Here is a 21,735-nt window from a genome sequence, read left to right on the forward strand (position 1 = left end):
AGGCTAATTAAAATTAAAATAAAATATAAATAGAGAACCTAATTTATCCCCCCTCTTAGGATATTCCTTGGCCACCTAAACTGACACCCTTAAATACCCTTAAAGCTTAATCTTCAATTCAGCCATAGGTTATGGAAAGTGAAATACGAGGTGGATCTCCCCACAAAATTTCAGCCAAAACTTCCCATGGGCTCACAAGTTATGGCCATTTAAATTTTGAGAATTTCTAGCAATTCATTTGTTTGAGTAGTTCTACCAGAATAGGGAGCCACCAGATCATGCCATATCATCCATCCTTGCAGGGCATGAATTTGACTTAATCCACAAAAAGAGAGCCACCAGATATTCCACATCATTCCCTCTTTGTAGGGAACGAAGTTGACTTGTTCCACAAGAAAAGAGAGCCACCAGTTGTTCCACATCATCCCTCCTTAGTGGGCCTTGATTTTTCCATTTTTTAACCTAAAAAATACTTGGAAAATATCAAATATAATCCAAAAAATTCTCTAAAATTCAAAATTTAATATCTACTTATCTACAACTCTTTTTTGGATGGACTTTTCACCATATTAATTCTTTTTAAATATATTATCCATTTAAATCATTTTAAACATCAAAATATACTGAATTTAATGCAAGAATAATAATTTTGTGGACATATGTGTTTTTGTTTAAATTACATAAAACTCGTGATAACATGCATAAAATTAGCTTAGTTATGCTCTAAAATGCATGAAATAAACATCAATTACCATGCTAATTTTCATGTTATCAGAGCCCAAGTACCTAGCCCAATTACAAGCCCAATAAGGAATCCAAGTTTGCACAAAAATAGTTGAGTATGAGAGCTTTAACTAGGAAATCCAATTTTATAAGTAGATTCATTCATGGCCATCCTTTCCACGCAGAACAGAGTGGGCCGACAATCAGGACGAAGCTCCATCTATGGCCCGAGTCGGATGATGAAGCTCTGTCCCAACTTGCCCAGGAAAACGCTCTTGAGACCGTTCTCGAGGTTCACATTCCTGAAGAGATCTTATCTTCATCCGAGCCCAAAAGCACAACTTGTTCTTACAAAGCTGTTGCATCCTGGCTTGGTACCCATGCCACTACCGGCCACTCCAACTCCCCTCTCGCCGATCGCAATGCCGAGCTCCAGCTCCTCCTCAAAGTTGTCAGCTCTCTGCTTGTCCCCTTCCTATCTCCTCCAACCCATCAGACACCATATCCATTCTAAATTGCTGTTTGAGAATGAAGGGTTCGTAGAGAGTAGCAAAGAAGAATTGTAAGAAATAGGAGTAGGAGAAGAAACTCCCACAAACACAAACAACAAATGCATGCCCATAATTTTACAGTGTATAAGAGACGATTACCATATAAAAGTATTAATGACGATGTGTTGCCGCCCAGTGCTCCATCATTAATAAAGGTTTGGTGCACACATATGTTTTGATGTGTTGAACAGTGGCTGAAGGTATAATGATGCTGCTTTGATCTCTGCACGGTGTTAAGCATGAATCTGTCGTTGCATACATGCATCCAAATGTCATAATTAGGAGGTAATTCATCTTGAAATCATGAAATTAGGCCAATTCTAAGATGAAAAACTGCATTTATGTGAATTTCGCATCCCAACTCAAAAATACATCATTTAATGCAAATTACATGCTTGTTTTGTGAGACTATTCCCACTTGACTTTCGAAGTCGAGTGGTTAACTTCTCACTCTTTTCATGAGTATCTTGATCCAAGGGAACAGGAAAGTGTCACACGGTAAGAATGCAACGATACCGACAACGATCAGAAATGTCATTAGACTCTGGTGCAATGCAAAATCAAGTTTGTACGCAATTTAGGATCATCCTTTCACATTAGGATGATCCGTGAATTTAGGGAGTCCATTCGATCCAAGTCTGGGCATTTTAGGTATTCGGACTGATAATTACCTCTCCAAAAAAGAAGACCAGCATTTTACTCGTAATTTCAGAGTCTTGATTGAGATGTATAGAGGACCGAATTCTCAATCCAATGAAGAAAGTTTGAAGTAAAAAGGAGTTAAAATGAGGAAGATATGGTGATTTTAGTGAATAGTGGGTTTTCTGTAATTTTCCATTAAAAGGGGCTAAAATATTCAGTCCATGTTGGCATACAGGTATGCCATGTGGACTTGCAAAGGTGAAGATGGAGCATACATGTGTGCCCCTTCGGCAAACACGAGTAAGCAGGTGAGAGAGCGAGGAGGGTGCCTTAAGGGTGTTTTCGAATAATAAGATAGGGTCAAGTTTATAATAGGGTTGATATTTTCATTTTTTTCCATATGGGATTAAAGTCGACCGCACATTGAAGTGTTTTCTCTAAACGGTGGTTGCGATTTAACCTTAAAATTATTTTAATTGGATCTTTACGCCTGCAACATCGACCGAGAGCTGTTTTGAGGGTACTTTTGTAACGAAAATTTATGAAAAGCGCCTCCAACTTCAAAAATGGTTCGAAACCTTGTTTTTCATTATTTTATGGTTCTATCCTTTTTTAATCCACTCTCGTTTGGCACGTGTTGATGCCCAATCCATCGGATTGTGATTGGACGACCATGTTTATAGACGCCCCTCGTGCTTTTAAAGATTTCAGAAAACTTGAAATCGGATCAACGTGGACCATCCAATTGCGATGTTTGCGATCGAACTGTCCACGTAATGCCACCCTCAGTCTAAGGGAGAGGGACACTTGCGCACAATCAGGGTGTGACACCTGTCATTTTTGGTAGATCTTTGATGAAAATAAATGATCGAATGGCTAATATTAACTCTAATTAAAATGTTAATATCTTTTGATCTACTTATCCAATTGTCACAATTTTTTTTGAGAGCTTCACTATGACATTATCTTTCATTTTTAATGGTTTTATCATGAATCTGACGTCTAAATATTTTTTAACAAGATATAATGACTAAAAGGCCCTCTACACCCTAAAAGAACCCATATACATTCTATTTTTTTTCCCTCTGTTCGTGTTTTTTTGTCCTCTTCTCAGCATCAGGCTACCAGAAGGAATGGGAGAGGATCAAGGACCATTCCAAACATCATTAGATGCTTGAGAGTGATTCTGGACGCAAGATTCAAGCAAGGAAGCGATCGGAGAAGGTCTAGCATTGCCTGGCCTAGGATTGGCGCGTGACAACGGGATTTTTGCGACGATTTGGGTTATTCTAAGCTTGTTTTTACTTCCAGTTCATACTGTATATGTTATTTGATTTTCAGTGTAGTTTGGTTTCATCATTGGCTTATTAAAACACATAAAAACATTTCACATTGTTCCTTTATTTAATTTCTTATTTCTACTATCAATCTATTTCCAAAAACCTTTAAAATATCTCCTACTATAATTAATTGCATATTTAACCAATTCCTATACTCTCTGTCATCTCAACATTCAAAATTCTCCATCTCTCACCTAAAATCATATTTTTATAATCTTAGATATTTCTTTCTCATCATACTTGAAATCATCTAATCTCTATACTTAGGTTCCCCGAGGATTGACCCTTACTTAAGCATTATACTAAGTGAAGTAGTATAACTTTTATTGCATGAAACTCGAATCACAACAATGATTTAATTAAACCAAAAAATTTGATATCATCACACAGGGCTCAAGTCTTAATGATGATGCTGCTTTAACATTCCCCTGCAAAACCAAGGCGGAAGACACATTGAGTTTTGAAAGAAGCCATTGAAAACGTAGCTTAGGTAAAGGTTTGGTTAGAACATCTGAAAGTTGATCACGAGTAGAAATGAAGGAAACATGAAGTAACCCAGCAGAAACACATTCACGAACAAAGTGAAATGCAATTTTGATGTGTTTAATACAAGCATGAAACACAAGATTGTTAGTACGACTTGTTGCACCAATATTATCATACCACAGGGTATCAGTAGTACCTGGATGAAGCTGTAGCTCATTAGGCAGAGACTCAACCCAAATTAAATTAGCTGTAGTATTGATAATCTCAATTTTAGGGTTAAAATTTGTCGTTGGTGATTGAGATTATTCAAAAAAAATATATTTAACCGTACTTAAAAATACTTAGTTAGTGATGAGTACAGATCGTCTCCACAGGAAATGATGATTAAGGATTTACTTTCTTATACTAGTGATGATGGACGAGAGGATCGACGAAAGCAATATTTGAGGACGTGAGCTAGTGATATAGATAAAAGAAATGTAATTATAAGATAATTTAACTTAAAGTAAAGAGTAAGTGATTGTGATGGATATGAGGATGAACGATGGAATAGACGAGGATAGTGGTGGGATATGGAGTGATATGATGGCAAGGATGGAGAGATGAGAGAGTGGGGACGTAAGTAAGTGAAGTGATAAATGAAACGTTGATAAAAAAATATATATAACTATGATAACAATGATGTTGGGAGAGAAACAACATAAGGCGAAGACACTTACCATAGATCCTTACGTTCCGCCAGGATCACGGCGATTTGCAAGTGCCGGTAAGCTCCCCCTCTTCTCATTTGTCTCTTTCCACACACCCAAGACACCAAGAACACTCTTGATGGATCTCAAAACTCACTCTCTTTCAATCAGCCCACAAAAGTGGGAAGCAAGTTCAAGATGGTTTTTACAATGATCCAGGCCTCTATTTATAGATTAGAGGGTATGGATAGAAAGAGGAGGGGAGGATGAAAAGTTATGGCCGTTGGAAGTTGAAGCAATCCTAGCCTTTAATTTCTTCTATCTCCTCATCAATGTCATCAGTTTGTGCATGTTAAGAAGTCAAAGCACTTGGTATTCTGTGGCTTTTCATATTCCATGCCTTTTTTTATTCCGTGGCTTTTCATATTCCATGGCTTTTCGTATTCCGTGGCTTTTCGTATTCCCCGACTTTTCATATTCCGTGCCACATGTACATGTCAAAAGGACAAAAAACAAAGAAAAAATCTCTCCCTCAACGCTGACGTGGCGGCGCATCCGCACGCCACATCACACTATGCCATAAAAAAACCAAAATACTTAAAATTTCATATTAAATCAAATAAAAGCCCAAACAATACGTATAAATATATATTTTGAATCAGAAAAATCATACATTTCCAAATTTAATATCAAAAAATTCCAGAAAAATCATATTCTTTCTCAAAAAATTATATTCTTTTAGAATATACTATTAGAAAAATCCTAAAAATATAGAAAATTCAGAAATTTGTTTTAAAAATAGATTTAATCATTTTAAGCTTGATAACATGCAAATATGAGTAATTTAATGCATAAAGACACATAAATATAATAATATAAGGCACTAAAAATGCATGTTATCAAGTATGGGCTACTGATTTATATTCAGCCTCAGTTCTAGACAAAGACATCGAAGATTGCTTTTTCGACGACCAACTTAAAAGATTTGGTCGAAAAAATACAATATCCCCATGTGTGGAGCAGCGATCAGTCAAAGTGCTGGTCCAATCTGAATCACTAGAAACATTAAGATGCATATTTTAAGAATAAAAAAAAGGGAGAGTGATCTCGGTTCTCTTTAAGATGCCGTAACTAATGCTTGACAGTGGCCCGATGGGTTGGTTGGGGATCATGCATGTTTTGGCATGCCCAATTCATAACAAACACAATATCAGGTCGGGTAAAGTCCAATACTATAAACTACTGAAAATTGTTTGATAAAGTGTTGGATCAGGCTTGTCCAAATTTTTATGAGACGACCGGAGGAGAAACTAGAAGGAGTGTTAGTGGGCTTGCATTCACCCATCTTTGCTGTCTAAAGACTTTGAGCTAAGTATTTGGATTGAGAAAGTGTGACACCTTGTTGTGTTGGGAGAATCTTGATTCCAAGAAAGTACTTTGCATCACCAAGGTCTCGGCAGCAAAGGCACTCTTGAGGGAGCGAATTGTTCCTGAAATGTCTGAAGTTTTAGAATCGAGGACTAAAGTATCATTTACGTAAACACGAAGAAATAGTCGAGAATGAGAGGTGTTCTTAGAAAAGAGAGAAGAATCAGTTTTGGAATTTTGAAAACCTAGTTTAGATAAGACAAATGGATAGTTTTTTGTGCCACATATGAGGCATCAGCTTTAGACCATAAAGGGATTTTTTGAGTAAGCATACATGTTTCGGATGTTCAAGACTCTCAAAGCCCGGAGGTTTTCACATTAAAAATAGTTTAATAGAGATCTCCATGGCGAAACCATTAGAAATATCTAACTGCTTGATATGCCAATTATTTGAAATAGCCACAAATAATAAAAGTATTTACTTTAACAATTAGTTTAAAGGTGGTTACTTTAACAACTGGACTAAATGTATCTTGATAGTACCAGGTGCTTGCCTAAAACCTTGAGCGACAAGCCTTGCCATACAAAGATCAAGAGAACCATCAGCATTAAGTTTTCGTTTGAATACCCATTTTGAACCCACGATAGTTGTGCTAGGTGGCGGGATTGTGAGTACCCAACTTTTATTGCGATGAAGAGCAATAACCCTTCAGGGTTTTGTGTTCTCTCAAGAGTTAAGATCAGCACAATAACCCCTCATAGGAGGAATAAAAATAGGATTAATTTTGAGAAGGGAAAGTTAGATTCATCAAATATTACATCTCTACAAATGTATAGACGATAATTAACTAAAGAGAGACAACGATAGCTATGTAAGGAACTAACTCAACAATAATGCAACGTCCAGATCTAGCAGAAAATTTATTTGCTCTCTATGATTGAAGGTTAGGGAAGCAAACACAGCCAAAAACTTAAAAAAAATTATAGTCTGGTGACTTGGTATGTAAAATTTCAAATGGAGATTTTTTACCAAGTATAGAAGATATCATACGATTGATAAGGTACGCTATAGCAGCCACTACTTCATCCCAGAACTTCATTGGCATAGAAGCTTGATGAAGCATGCTCAAAGCCATCTCAACAATGTGTTGATGTTTGCGTTTAGCAGTCCCATTTTATTCCAGTGTATGTGGACATGAAACTTGATGTTTTATGCCACAATTTCAAAGATGTTTGTAAAGAGATTGAAACTCACCCCCCCCCCCCAATCAGATTGAAACATCTTAGTCTTGGTGGAGAATTGTCACTCAACCAGCTGTTGAAATTGAATAAAAGTGGGTAGAACATCACTTTTGGATGTGAGAGGATAGAGCCTGGTATACATTCTGAATTTGTCAATAAATGTGACATAATAGGATAAAACAAGATACAACTAAACAAGCACTGGACCTCATAAGTCAGTATGAACAATTTGAATTGGTGTTACTAATGAATTATTAATATAGTTAAAAGGAGTTTTGGAGTTTTATCCAAACAACAGGATAAATTAAACAAAAAGTTTTTAGAGTTCGAAATAAGGGAAGTCCAAAACTTGACACTATCTATTTAAGGACATGAAAGGCAGGATGTGTTGTGTTCTGTGCCTTGGATCAACCATGGAAAACATGGTTTCCATGATGCAGACACATATGAATTGATTCAAAATAAATCTTTAAAATCAATACATCAAATGTACATTTTGGGGAACTTTTTCCACCATTGACCTGCTCTCCTTGAGATTGTTCTGAAGCCGTTCAAGTGCCCAGCCTCTAGAAGTATCCACGTGATCACTTGGCACTTGGATCTCAACTTATTCAACTCTCCTTGAAAATCTTGAAGATCTTCTCACAATGAAGACACTCTCCTTGGTTGAGTGGAGAAAGGGGGGTTCTCAATTCTTTTTGGCTTGGGTGCTTAAAATGAGTTCCCCTTCCCTATTTATTTTACTTAAGTTTTTCTCAAAAACCCATAAAATAAAATATATTCACCAATGCCCTTATGATCTTACGTGTGTGACGCTCTAGGCCCATGTATCATTCTAGTTAATAACTTTAATGACCCAATAAAAATAAGTGACCAACCTTGTTAATTAACTATGTCGACATATAGATTAGTTAACTAAGGAATGATTTAACCCAATCAATAGGTTAAGTTTTTAGCCTGTGGGGTGATGTAACACGACGGTCCAGGATCAACCGGCACGTGTGACACCACATGAAGGATATAAGAGAAACTCCAAACATGATAGGATGATGTCGATGAGTTAAATTCAATGAGAAGTATAACAGAAAACCCATGACTAGAGTGGCGATTGAATAATGATGCGAAAGGGTCTAGGGTAGCGGGCAAGCTCCCAATGACATGATGAATCTACTCTAAGACCGACGAGGTTGGGGATAATTACTCTCCACAGGCGTCCACGATCATTGTTGAGAATGACACTAGTTTGATACCAGGAATAAAAAATCCTAGCTCTAGATATGGTGGCTAATCCAACGAGTCAAAAAATTCCAGTAGAGGAGCAGACGAAGGTCGACACTGGAAGACATAATAATACTAAAGAAATTAGGGAGAGGGATGGCGTGACTTACAGATCAAAGGCCCGGATGTCGTGATGGCAATGGGTCGTCTAGAGAGATGGCCATAACAGGTGTCACAAAGGCAGAAGCAAGCACGATGTGATTTTGGTGACAAGCATAGGATATCTGCAACGAATGTTGCAAACATCCGCAGTGAAGGGTGTGATGAAGATTGCGATAGTAGTCGCAGGAGATAAAAAATGGGGCGGTAATAGGGCGACCGCGGGTGAGGCAACAAGGCGGCTTCAGACGGCAGGGCTACTATATGCAAATGTGTGTGGCTGGGGAAAAAAATGCGGATAATGGGCATCGGGGGGGGGGGGCATAGTTGCAGTCATGGCAGGGCAACGACGGTTGTAGATGTCCAAGAAACATCGAACCATCGTGTGGTGGTGGCGTGGCCTTCCAAGAAATAGTGCAGGTGCGCGGCGATTGGCGTAGACGCTCGTGGCATGAGCATGGGCATCCTCAAGGAGACCATGGGGCAAGGTTAGAAGGTGGGCACCAGAGACTGCAGGAGTTGCAGACAGTTCTTGGCAACTATTGCTGGGGCGGCGCGATTGATCATCGATGTGATGCAAGAAACTGCCAATAACTATGATCAAGAAGGAAAGACGACATCGATAGCAATTGACTTTAGTTGTTCTTCCAGTAGAGGCAACGACTCGACGGTGGTGAACATGGTGGAGCGGGTCGTCTGGCGATCTTCTTCTTCAGATCCAGACTAGAAAACAATAAAGATAAATCTCCCTTGGGAAAAAGACAAATGAGCAGGAGCCCAAAGAGAAGAAACACTTCAATTCTTTCAAATTTCTCAAAATAAACTCCAAATGGTCCTTTGGGCATGCTCCCTTTATATAATCTAGAGAGGTTCCCCAAATAGGCCAAATTAGGGGAAATGTCTTGAATGACGAAGGCTTTCCCCTAATGGTTCAAATCAAACAAAATAAGAAACATGATAACAGTGGGGCCCAAAACACGATGGCCCATCTATACAAATTCATAAAAGCAAAATGCAGGAAATAAACAAATTGTGAAGGCATGTCATTAGTCCGGATACTTGAAGCTCAAGCTCTTCGCGTCGGCTTGAGCTCCATATTGCGGCTGCTGAAGAACTCGTGTCTGGTCTTCCAGATAGTCCTCCATTAAAGGGTGCCAAGCTACACCTCATGCTCTAGAAGATACTCAGTAGTATTTGAAAGCACACATGGAACCTTTACCATCATTTGTTACCGTATATGTATAATTCATCATGCGCGAGAGACTCTCGAACGACTTGGGGTATGGTTCATCGTCAAACCCTAACTCATCATTCGATTAGTACCGATTAGACATGGTCGTTCAGTTCGCTTTGTACAAATTTGAGCGACTTGTGCATTCTGTTCGGATTTACGAACAGAACAAATTTGAAAACGAACATAAATTCACACAGACCCCTGTGCGGTTCGCATTGTACGAACTGTGCGAAATTTTTTTTGTCAATAAAAAAAAAGAAACCCCTCGTCGGCCTTCCATCTCCCCGTCTCTACACTCTCGAGCCTCAAGTCTCGATTCCAGCCCCCTTCTCGATTTTTAGGGCTTTGTCCTCCCCTTCTTCTCTCGCCGACTCTCGTCCGTCGCTGCTCTCCTAGGTCCCCCTACTCGGCTGTGCCCTCCGTCCCTCGTCGGCCAACGATCTCCCGGTCTACCTTCTCGGCTGCTCATTTCGTTCCTCGTCAGCCGTCACTGTCGGATCTCTCCACGAGGTACGCACGTTTCCTCCTCTCCCTCTTCTTCCCCCTCTCCCTCTCCTTCTTGATTCCTATGCCTCTCCATGTCCATCTTCTTCTTTTTTAGACTTCTCCGTTGTCCCTTCTCTCAATCACTCTTCCTCCCCGCTCTCCTTCTCTCCCTCTTCTTCTCCAATACTCTGTCTCCACATCTCTGAATCACTCTTCCTCCCCCTCTCCTTCTCCCTCTTCTTCTCCGATTCTCGGTCTCCCCCTCGCTCAATCACTCTTCTTCCCCCTCTCCCTCTCCCTCTCCTTTCCTATGCCTCTCCCCGTCCATCTTCTTCTTTTTAGACTTCTCTATTGTCCCTTCTCTCAATCACTCTTCCTCCCCCTCTCCTTCTCCCTCTTCTTCTCCAATTCTCGGTCTCCCCCTCGCTCAATCACTCTTCTTCCCCCTCTCCCTATCCCTCTCCATTCCTATGCCTCTCCCTGTCCATCTTCTTCTTTTTTAGACTTCTCCGCTGGCCCTTCTCAATCACTCTTCCTCCCCCTCTCCTTCTCTCCCTCTCCCTCGTCAATGTTTCTGGGGGTGTAAAATATTGTCACATTAATCACTAACTATAGTACACAAGATTGCTTCTATGATCCTTTGTCATAAAATTTTTTTTGATAATGATTTTAGCACAGATCTCTTCTAGATTAGGTTTTTTTCTAGTGATGACAAACATTTCAAGTTATTTATGTCCCATGAGTAAGACTAAAAAATGGATGTGGGTCAAATTTAAGAAACTATCATGTGCGGTATGTGGGGCAAACGTAAAATGTAATAAACTCTCTGCTCCTGCAATGCACTCGACAGGATCATTGTTTTGGGGCGGATTCGGCTGAGAAGCGTTGGGAGCATTTCTGAAGTCATCTGGAATTGGAGCTGCGTAGTTTTCGGTAAGTTTTTATTATTGAATCTAATTTTAGTTCGTGCTCATTTCGCTTGGTGTTTCCAAATACTTTCCTTTTCACTACGTTGAATTCGCCATTTCTTTATGTCAGCGTATATTCTTGTTTTTCTTGCTGTCTTGCATCCTTTCAGTGCTGATGTTTGAGTCTATTTAAGAAGTAATGGTTGCTATATCCTTGATTCAAATTTCAGAACCATGGTATTTCTGTTAGATCCATGAGACAATGATCATTTCGATAAACCAACGTATCTGTATTGTGTTGCGTAAAATTGGATCACATAATGTTTGGTGATGTTTCCGCTGATTTCTCTCTATGTTTGCCTCCCAATTGATTAATTTGTCTTTCTCGTAATTTAGGATGATCTTGTAGCATAAGATTCCTAGAACACATCGATCGCATACCTTTGCTTCATCTGAGAGCTCTGCATCGACAGAGGGGAGTGTTGGCCACGGCCAAAAGAAGAGGAAGAGAAAGAACGAATGCGCTGCCTGGATACACTTCACAGAGGTGGCGCCTAGGGTTTTCACATGCAATTTATGAGCAGAACAAGTATAGCTGTACGGTGCTATGGCGACATTTGTTAAATGTGCACCGTAAAGAGTATAACGAACTGAAGGTTCAAGAAGGGAGCTCTTCCAACCAATCGTCAGTATCAAACATCTTTGATCGACCAAGTACAGAAAAATTGTACTTCACTGGTCGCACATCGGAGACGACAAAAGAGGGGCTTGTACGTTTCATTTGTCAGTCAGCCGCACCATGGAACATTGTATGCAAGAAATACTTCATACGACTACTGCGATACATCGCACAGGAGGAGATTTCAATCCCATCGACAAGGGCTGTGAAGGAAAAAGCTTTTAAGCTTTACACAGTTGAAGATTGGTATTCGCGACCGACTAGAGGGTGTCGAAAAAGTGGTCATTACTTTAGATTGTTGGACTTCTGCCAATCAAATCTCATTTTTAGGACTCAACGTTCATTGGATTGATGCAGAATGGAAGATGTGTGAATGTGTCCTCGCTATACATCGTCATGGTACAACAACGATGATTTGAGAGCAAACGAGGACGAAGATGGTGATGAAGATGATGGGCCATTCGACATTCATGTCGACACACCCTAGAACATTAATGTGAGTGTTTCTAACTCATGAACTACCCTCTAACAGAAAGTATGCCACGAATCTCAACTATGATCGTCACTGATACGTTGACTATTGATGTTCAAGCACAGAATGGTCCACAAAAGTTATTGCTGTTACATTTGAGAATGTTCATATATCCTCATTTATTTCGCCTTTAAATGCTCCTCGACTGTCATGTTTGTCTGTTAAAGTGTGGTCCACTCTCTTTTAGACTCCCTATTGGTTTCAAGCACAATTATTTCTGCATGTCATCATTCGTCACATATATATTATGACGTCTCCCACAAAATGCAGGTACATCCATAGTGACGCGGAGGCAATGGAGGGCGCAAGAACCAGATATAGGGGCGCCCTACGGAGAAGTGTGCGACTTCTACGACAAAGACTGCAAAAGCAACCCCAAGACACGACTGTTGCTGTCACCAGCTCGGACTCCGAACCGGACGGTGATGACGTCAACACACACAGAAACAATACAGATGGGGGAAACGCAGAACAGTTTTCCCCGATTCAAGAGCGATTTATTGTGATAGGCTATGAACGCATGCTTATAGAAATTGTTTCTGTCCTGACATAAGACTTCAACCCTGCGACAGATGCCGAAAGAGTTTTGAATACTGAATGGGATGACAGCGAATTTTGGGCGCGCTTCAATTTCACTCCAGCAATGATTGATGTTATCAAGAAACACATCTGTCATTTTGCCTCCCAGCTTTGATGTTCTATCACCTAATTTGGCAAGACATCTTTTACCTTTCCTAAATGCACTTGGACTTTTCCATATGTAACCGTTTCCTAAATGCACTTGGACATCTTTTACATACTAATTGTCGTTGTGCGTGGACTCATTCATTTTCTCATTTTAACTTCCAGCAAGTAATAAAACTCAGAACTGAAATACTTAAAGCTCAAAAAATAAAACTCCAAAAATGCCACATTTAATTTTATCAATTAAACAAGTGTGATAGATTAGTAGGATAGTTTAGTAGGGTCCGCTTCTTCATCAGTTTCCTCATTTTTAGTTATAACTCTCAATTTTTTCTTAAAAAAAATAATCACTCACTTATAAATTAATAATTCTTCTACCACTAAAATTTATATTCTTCTTATTGTAATTTTTAATAAAATTTATATTCGCACTTGTCATCTTGGAGAATTTGCCGCCATCTTAGAAAATTAATTCATCATGACAACAGACATACCATACTAACCTATCCATTTAAATTATTACCCCCCTCTTTTGTATATTAGTTAAATATATAATGTCTTAGAATATTTTTAGTGCAGTATACTATCCTACATACAGAGCAATGTTTTCCCGACTCAATTTTATGCAATTTACAAGCAAAATATGCAATTTTTTCACTTCATGTGCGAATTGTGTTCGTTTTGTGCGAATTTGTTCTTTTGTGTGAATTTGTTCCTTTGTGCGAATTTGTTCACTTTGTGCAAATTTTTTCCTTTTGTGCGAATTTTTTCAGATTGTGCGAATTTGTGCGAATTGTGCGAATTGTTCGGATTGTGCGAATTTGTGCAGATTTGTGCGGATTGTGCGAATTTGTTCGAACATCTGTTCTAATTTTTGCACATAAAATGAACAGAACAGCGAAAAGACCCCTGTGTAGTTCGTTTGTGCGAATTTTTTGTTCGTTTTAAACGAACAGAACAGAAAGACCATGTCTAGTACTGATGTGTAATAGGGATCACTGGAGATTTTCTACATCATCTTTATTGAGTCAATCTCCTCTTATACTGAGGGCAGATGATCCGGTCTTGACCGCTCGATCACCTACGCGAGCTTCTCACTACATCCGACCTATGACTTGTTTGAATCCCATGATTAGAGGCTCGTAAATCGTAGTCAAAATGTAGTCATCCATTCATGAGATGTCCTTGGTTTCTCAGTTAAGTGGATCACTTATACAACCATGACATAAATCAACCTGCTTGAAGTTTAGGTATAATATCATTCAGGGGTCCATTTGGATCAATTCAGTGACCTCTTTATCCAAAGAGCACCCACTATCTGTCCTTATTGTCGCCACACTAATAGCCCTAGTATCAGCTATACTTATCGTATAAGTAGGATCAGTTAGTGTTATTCTATCCGGAGAATTCAATGTCCCTCTCGACTATCCATCGAATGAGAATATTTGAAATACATGTTTAAAGACTAGTGATGAGTGTATTATGATCTCATTATAATTCACTATGTCATTGTATGTATTCATGGAATTCATTATAAACATCACACTGGAATAATAATGAGCATAATATTTTACTCAATGAACTTAAATAAACATATTGGTAGGATTGGCTTGATGGCCACATAATATCCATCAGGATGTCCCAAATGAAGATGCCACAAGTTTGATGAATGGCGCTATCCCAAAAAACCTTTGCTTTTTCTGGATCGATGCAATAGAGACCATCACGAACTATTCCCATGAGGAGGAGCTCCCACGTCATTCAATCCTTCACAAAGCAAACATTAGGATGAAATTTTACAAAGACGTTATTATGAGACCTAAGTTTATGAACTGAAAGAAGATTTTTGGAAATTCTTGGAACATGTAAAACATTACGGGAATAGAGTGTGCGACTATAAAATCAAAGTGAGGAAGCACCACGGGACTGAATGTGCAAACCTGAACCATCTCCCACTAAAGAGATGCTCATAGCCTTCATATGGGACAACACCATAGAGACTATTAATATCAAGTGTAACATGATGGGTCGCACCACTATTTGGATACCATGTAACATTATAGTACGGATGAACTTCAGCTGTTGATGACTATCGTGGAGGCTAAAGTATGGGACCTCTAAAGGAAGACGCATAGGCTTGTGGAGGTGGTCGCCCTAGTAGAACTAAGAGAGGATTAAAGGTGGTAGGGAGGTTATGAGGAACATACCTGTAATTTGGAGCCCATGGCCTTGTTTAAGACAATGTTGACAGTGTGGGATAAAATGTCCACCACGACCTACCCTACCTCGACCATCTTCATCGCATCCACCACTGCGTTTGCCACACCCTTTGACAGACTGAGCTTGAGGATTGTCATGAGCATGGTTAGACAATGAAATGTGAACCTGATTTGCAATGGTAGCAGCTGATCCTTCTGTTGATTCGTCATCACTTCCACAGTTCTCAAGAGACACTTCGGAGTGAAGTGCTGCCAATAAATCAACAAACAAAAGATTTTTTTTTGCGAGTTGTAATACCCATTTGAAAGGAGAGAAACTTTGAGCCTAGTCCCCAAAGAAAGACAAACTTAACAGTTTGCTCAGAAACGTTTGCCTGAATTGATAAGTTCAGCTAAAATCTGTCGAAACTCAGAGATATAATCATCATGGGTATGATTCCCTTTCTTAATGGAGTGAAATGTGAGGTTAACTCCATTATATGGGATACATCCGGTGGAGGTGCTTCCTTCCTCCTAATGATTTGATACCATGTTTGAGAATGAAGAGTCGCCAAAGAGTAGTGAAGAAGAATTGGAAGAAATGGGTACGGAAGAAGAAAGTCCCATAAACACAAGCAACGAATGTTTGTCCATAGTTTTATAGTCCACCATATCAAAGTATTTATGACAGTGTGTTGCCGCCTAATGCTCCATCATTAATGAAGGCACAATGATGCCGCTTTGATCTCTGCATAGGCCCAAGTCTTAATGATGATGTCGCTGTTACAACTGCTCCTCCATCATAAGCCCCCCTTTTCCACAGATCACTGGTTACACTCGTTGTAATTTAGAATATACATCTCTGTTTTTGGGTTTTCTCTATCATATCCTTTCGATAAATAAGACGAAGGAATGATAAAGAGGGACTGAATTTATTCTTTGGCAGCAAGCATCCACAGCGAAGTATATCGTGCAGAAGTACATGGCAGCGACAAGAGGGCAGGCTGCGCTTAACGCATTCAAGAGCATATAGACATTGGGGAAGGTGACGATGCACACATCTGAGTTTTGCATCGGAGATGAGGAGTCAGTGGTATCTCAGGGAAGCTCTGAAGTTGGAGGGTTTGTGCTATGGCATAAGAGCCCTGAGCTCTGGTGCCTTGAGCCCATCCTCTCTGACTATAATATGAGCACTAGAAGCAATGGAAAGCTTGCATCGAGGCAGTCCTTCTCTGAGCAGCCTCATGTTTCTCGTGGCCCTCCTCGCCCGCTCAGACATAGCTTGCATGTATTGTTATCGAGATCTATTATTGAGTTTGAATTTCATAATGGGAAGGTATGACAAAAGATGATTAGCTATCATTCTCTTGATGCCTTGAAAAATGATTCACTTAGTTCATTCAAAATGATGTGTAGAGACTAATACCTATCCTAATTAAAGAGATGGGACAAGATAAGGCAATAGTACCTTTGATATATTCTAAGAGCCCCATTAATATATCTACTTTCAGAGTGTTAGCTGTCATTTAATCCCTAGTAAATTGGCTCCTTTAAGACATTTAAAATGATGAGTAGTATCCTGACCTTTGATCTACTCTAAGAGCCCCCATTACTCTTGAGAGACTAAAACAAGTCCCTACCAACCTGTTAACCCAAAAGGCTATCCCCTCAAGATCAAGCAACTTGAATGGACTGTGGTAAGTATCCTTTAAATCTACAATATTATGTTCTCTTAATCAATCAATTCATCCTTGAGAATTCAGTGCAAGATGATCCTTAAGTTCACTCTTCCATCTCGCTTCCAAAGACAAAGAAGATTTGACCAAGAAAGCATGTTTCCGTTTCAGGGACTGGATCCAAGGTCGACCACATTGCTCTTCTCCAACGCGCTCTGCATTGGTGAGAAGGTGATAAATGGAGAGACTGCTTTATTCTCAAGCTTGAAGCCAATGCATCAGCGCTGCACTCAAGAAGCAGGAACAACTTCAAAATCATACATCACACGATATGGATTTCTTTAGCCCGAGGACAGGGCTCTTGATCCAGCTTGAAGATAGCCATTTGTTAAGGATGAAGGCACACAAATGAGGTGAGAGCATTAATGAAGGCAAATTGCGTGTGTAATTGTAATGTTATTGTAATTTTAATTTTATTAAATCAAATAAATTTGATAAAATATATAGAACACACTCAGATGTAAAGTTAGAGCAAGGTCGTCTACAAGGACTAACCTTTAGAGGTGTTTGATTACTGAGTTATAGTTAATGGGTAGTAATAAAGGTACTCAAGATAGTGAGTGTAAGATTGAATAAGAAGTCAGTAATTGGGGGATAGTATCTAGTGGGTTAGGGAAGTCAAGATAATATCCTATAATGATTAATAATAAGTGATAAAAAAGAGAATAAGGCAGAGAGAAAATATAAGGTATTATTCATTGTTTTCTATAGATCGTAAAGATAATAATAAAGAAACAGATATTGAGATCAATTAATAGAATTATAGTTAAGGAGGATTTAGTGCAAGTAATGGACGAAGTAGAGAAGGTTAATAATATATATAGAATAATAAAGTTCTATGAATAAGGGATAGGAGGTTATTTACTTAAATATTAGTGAGCTATATGAAAATAGGATGTGAATGTATGATAATGATATTAAAATTTTAGTTACATAGGGAGTAAGAATTTATAGAAATAAGAGATAAGTAGTTAGATTATAGAGGTATTTAGTTTAGTAGGATGCAGGAAGAAAAATAGAAAGACAGAATTAAGTATTATAAAGATAAAGGGAACTAAGAAGTATTATAAATATGATTATAGATGAAATGGATAGAGAATATATATATATATATATATATATATATATCTGTTATGTGTGTGCAAAAGATAGCCGAAAGTCTAGAGATTATTCCATCACTAAGATAACTAATTAGATAGGTCAGAAGAATATGTAAGGTAGTACAGCTAACTAGATAGATGGAGGAGTTGATTTTTTTGGTTTAGTTTGGAAAAGCTTATGAGTAAAGGATAGTAATAAGAGAAGAGAAAATGATAGTAATAAAAAAGATCACATTTTCCATTTAAAAAATCTAAAACATCTAGAGTTATTCCATCACAAGATAACTAATCATCATTTACCTTACATATTCTCTATCATTTTTTTATTACTATCCATTCATAAGAGAACTAATGAATTAGTTTTGTCGAGAAAAAGAAAGAAAGGATAGAGAGGTTGAGAATACTATGTAGATAAATCTTGAGGCGTTTTTATGATTTTATATTTATATTTATCTTATTTAGATAGTAATAAGGGTCGGATAGGAAAATATCTTTCAGAAATATTTTTTGGATTTTTTTTATAGAAGAAACTTGGACATAATTCGGGTATTTCTATCGACACCTAACAGGTGCTCGACAGAATGCCTCTACGAGGCCGCAAAGTAAAAATGAGTTCAATATGTCTATATATATATATATTTAGATTTTCATAAGGTAGAAGCAATTGGAACTTAGAGAAATTGACAACTAGCTTCGAATGCACTTGAGTGCTTGTCCCAATGCCTGAATGAAATCACGATACCGATTTTTGATCAAATTGACCTTGATAATTGATGAAAATCATTTGAATCAAATTTATAGTATTCTACTATTGGTTATCAACCAGATCAAGCATAGGAAGTACTGGATCTGCCCTGATTCGATGAGCAAGAGTGGCGGCACCGGTCGGTTCTATCAATTTTTGATGTGCAGTCTCTCTTGCTCTCCTCCTCGGTGCTGGCGCAGATCTGAGCTCCCCTAGCTCTTCCCTGAAGCCTCTTTGAGCCGTCTACAATCCATTGGAGCTGTCACGACGCCGCCGTAGGCTTCAAAGGTCGAGAGAGACCTCTGCCGTCTCCTCCTTTTTGCGACAAGAGATGCACGTTTTCTCTTCAAAATCTCCCTTTAAGGGGTCGGAGATATCCTCTCGACCCGTCAAAGGATTAGCCATATTACGAACAGATCTAATCGTCCGATCTTCCTTAAGAAAATTGAACAGAGATCATGTCTGTCCTCTTAAAAAATGGGCCCAATATTACAGGCCTTCCGGCCGGGTCGGTTCGAAACCCGATTACAGCTTCTCCTCTTACTTCTGAAGATCGCGACCATTGGACAGTGATCATTTTTATTATATCTGTCCTCGAACTGATACAAATCTGAAAATACAAAACATCCATTATCCCATATCGGAGAAATAAAAATATCAAATACTATATAAATTTCATTTTTCTCTTGCTCTTGAATTTACTTGACCTCTCTTGTGTGCAGGGGAAGACTTCTCCTTTGTCTCTATGGGCCTGCTGTTAGGCCGCTTGGGGTCTATCTTGGGCGCGTAGAGGACCAGCAGTTAGGCTTCTTGTGTTGTAGTGCTTGCCGGCTGCTGGCTGGCTTGAGCGCTGTGCACTCGCTGACTGGCAGCCGCCAGCTTCTCCCTTTCAGCTCCCTTTCAGCTTCTCCCTTTGCCCTTTTTTATTATTATGATTTAATTCTTTACTGCCATACTGATTTCAAAATATTTCCTAAATGGGATAAGAAAATGGCATTCAAACATAAGATAGTATTTTAATGATGATAAATAGTCATATTGAAGATTTTTAAGAATTAAGGCATGGAGGGAAAATTTATAGTAAAATAAAATATAAAATTAATAAAATGATGCATATCTTGACTAGTAAAAATCCCTTTATCAAACATCTTTTGGGAGAAAACCATGGAGTCTTCCATAGAGGGTTATTGTTATATTGATGGGATTAATATAGCTCATGGTGGCAGGACGATGGTGATGTTGTTCCGATATGGTGAGGGATCAGCCAATCACAAGAGGAAGATGGAGGAGGCATGGTCCATCGAGGAAGTGTCAATTTCATGGGGCTCTCAATGGAGTGCTTCCTCCCCCCTGCCGATATGAAGAAAGATCAGGCCGCAGAAGACAACTCTGGATGAATGCCAATTCAACAGATTCAATCCCTCACACACAAACTCTCTCTCTCTCTCTCTCTCTCTCTCTCTCTCTCTCTCGCTCAGACAAGGTTGAGATATTTTCAAAGAAAGCAAAACATGTAGGAATATGCACCATCACTTACTGATTTTATATTCAGTTGTTGAAATAATCTTCAGGATCTCTTGTATCATTATCTTAAGGATGAATCAATAGCTGATAGTACATAAAGAACTGAAGATATTACTGATGGCATGTATGCGAAGATAAGAGAACATATCTGATTCCATGGCGATCTTGATGTAGAGAGCTAGACTTTTGAGTCAATAGATACTGCCCTGAGAATAATGGGATATCTCAAAGAGAACCATGACCTGTGACTCAAGGACTGGCTCTTATTTATAGGCAGGAGGAGCATCATTATCCTCTTTAGTCTCTCTTGAATTTAACACATCATTAATCAAGATTGACTAAGCCTCTACACATTTTAATTAACTCCCACACTGAATGAAATATCTTAATCCCAAACAGACATAGTGGAGCACTTTAGTCATGGATTAAATGATAGTTTATATCTATAATAAAACATATTATTGTGTATACGAGAAATTACAACTTAGCATGCACTTCCAGCTTCTCTTGATTTTCTTATTTATCACGAATGAGACATTTTCCCCTCGAAAAGAAACTGAGGTAGGGATCTCATGATAACTGATTAATCCTATGATCTGTTAGGGTTAGAAAGCCCAATAGGATTGAGTAAGATATTATCTCATGACACCAGTTAAATTTATTGTAATGAACAGAAAAAAGAACAAATGAAAATTCACCAAAGGTAGATAAGGACTAAGATCTTGCCCTAAGATATGTATACAAGATCAGTAGTATTCAATCATTTTAAACAAAATATTAATCCAAGAGAATGTGGGGCTTCTATATGTTATTCTTGAGAGACCCACAAACTTTCTTTCTCTATCTCTCTCTCTCTTAATATATAGGAGTATATCAAAAGTGCCTATAGAGTCCAATCAATCCTAATATATATGAACGAATGAGACACTTTTGCACTGTATTTTAATTAATTGATTTTTTTAAGCATAATCACTTGAATTTATATAGCAAGCAGTTATATAATAGCATGTTTATCCATTCAATATAAAACAATTAGGATCTTCCTAATAATATTACGTATTCATTATCAACCTTCGGATAAGTCTAAATTCTTTAAGTGCAAGTTAAGATGGTAGATTGTAATACGATTTTATAGCATTTTTAAAAGAGTATTCTTATACTTATGAAAATTCGATGTTTTTGACCTAATGCTATTAGTCTCATAGACCGGAACAAGATGATAGTCTTCTCTATCATTCATATCAAACTTGTGAATAAGACCATAAGTCCAATCTTTATCAATGTTAGCACAATGGAATGAGTGAGAACTGATCCTTCCGAGGACATTTTCTCATACACATTAAATTATTTTTTAAACTCTAGGATTCCTTTCTTATTCGAATGAAAAAAAATACTGAAACATATTGTGGCCAAATTAATAAATGCATATATCCCTTCAAACTTATGCATATTTGGTCGTTTCAGTGTCTTTTGCTAGAAGGTTCACGAAAA

The 21,735-nt window shown here is 38.4% G+C and overlaps 1 pseudogene; it reads left to right on the forward strand.

The window, feature by feature from the left end:
* Window positions 1–841: 841 nt before the first annotated feature.
* Window positions 842–20,117, forward strand: LOC144712636 (uncharacterized; annotated as a pseudogene).
* Window positions 20,118–21,735: the final 1,618 nt, after the last annotated feature.

This window comes from Wolffia australiana, chromosome 15 (genome assembly GCF_029677425.1).
Source record: "Wolffia australiana isolate 7733 chromosome 15, ASM2967742v1".
NCBI lineage: Eukaryota > Viridiplantae > Streptophyta > Magnoliopsida > Alismatales > Araceae > Wolffia > Wolffia australiana.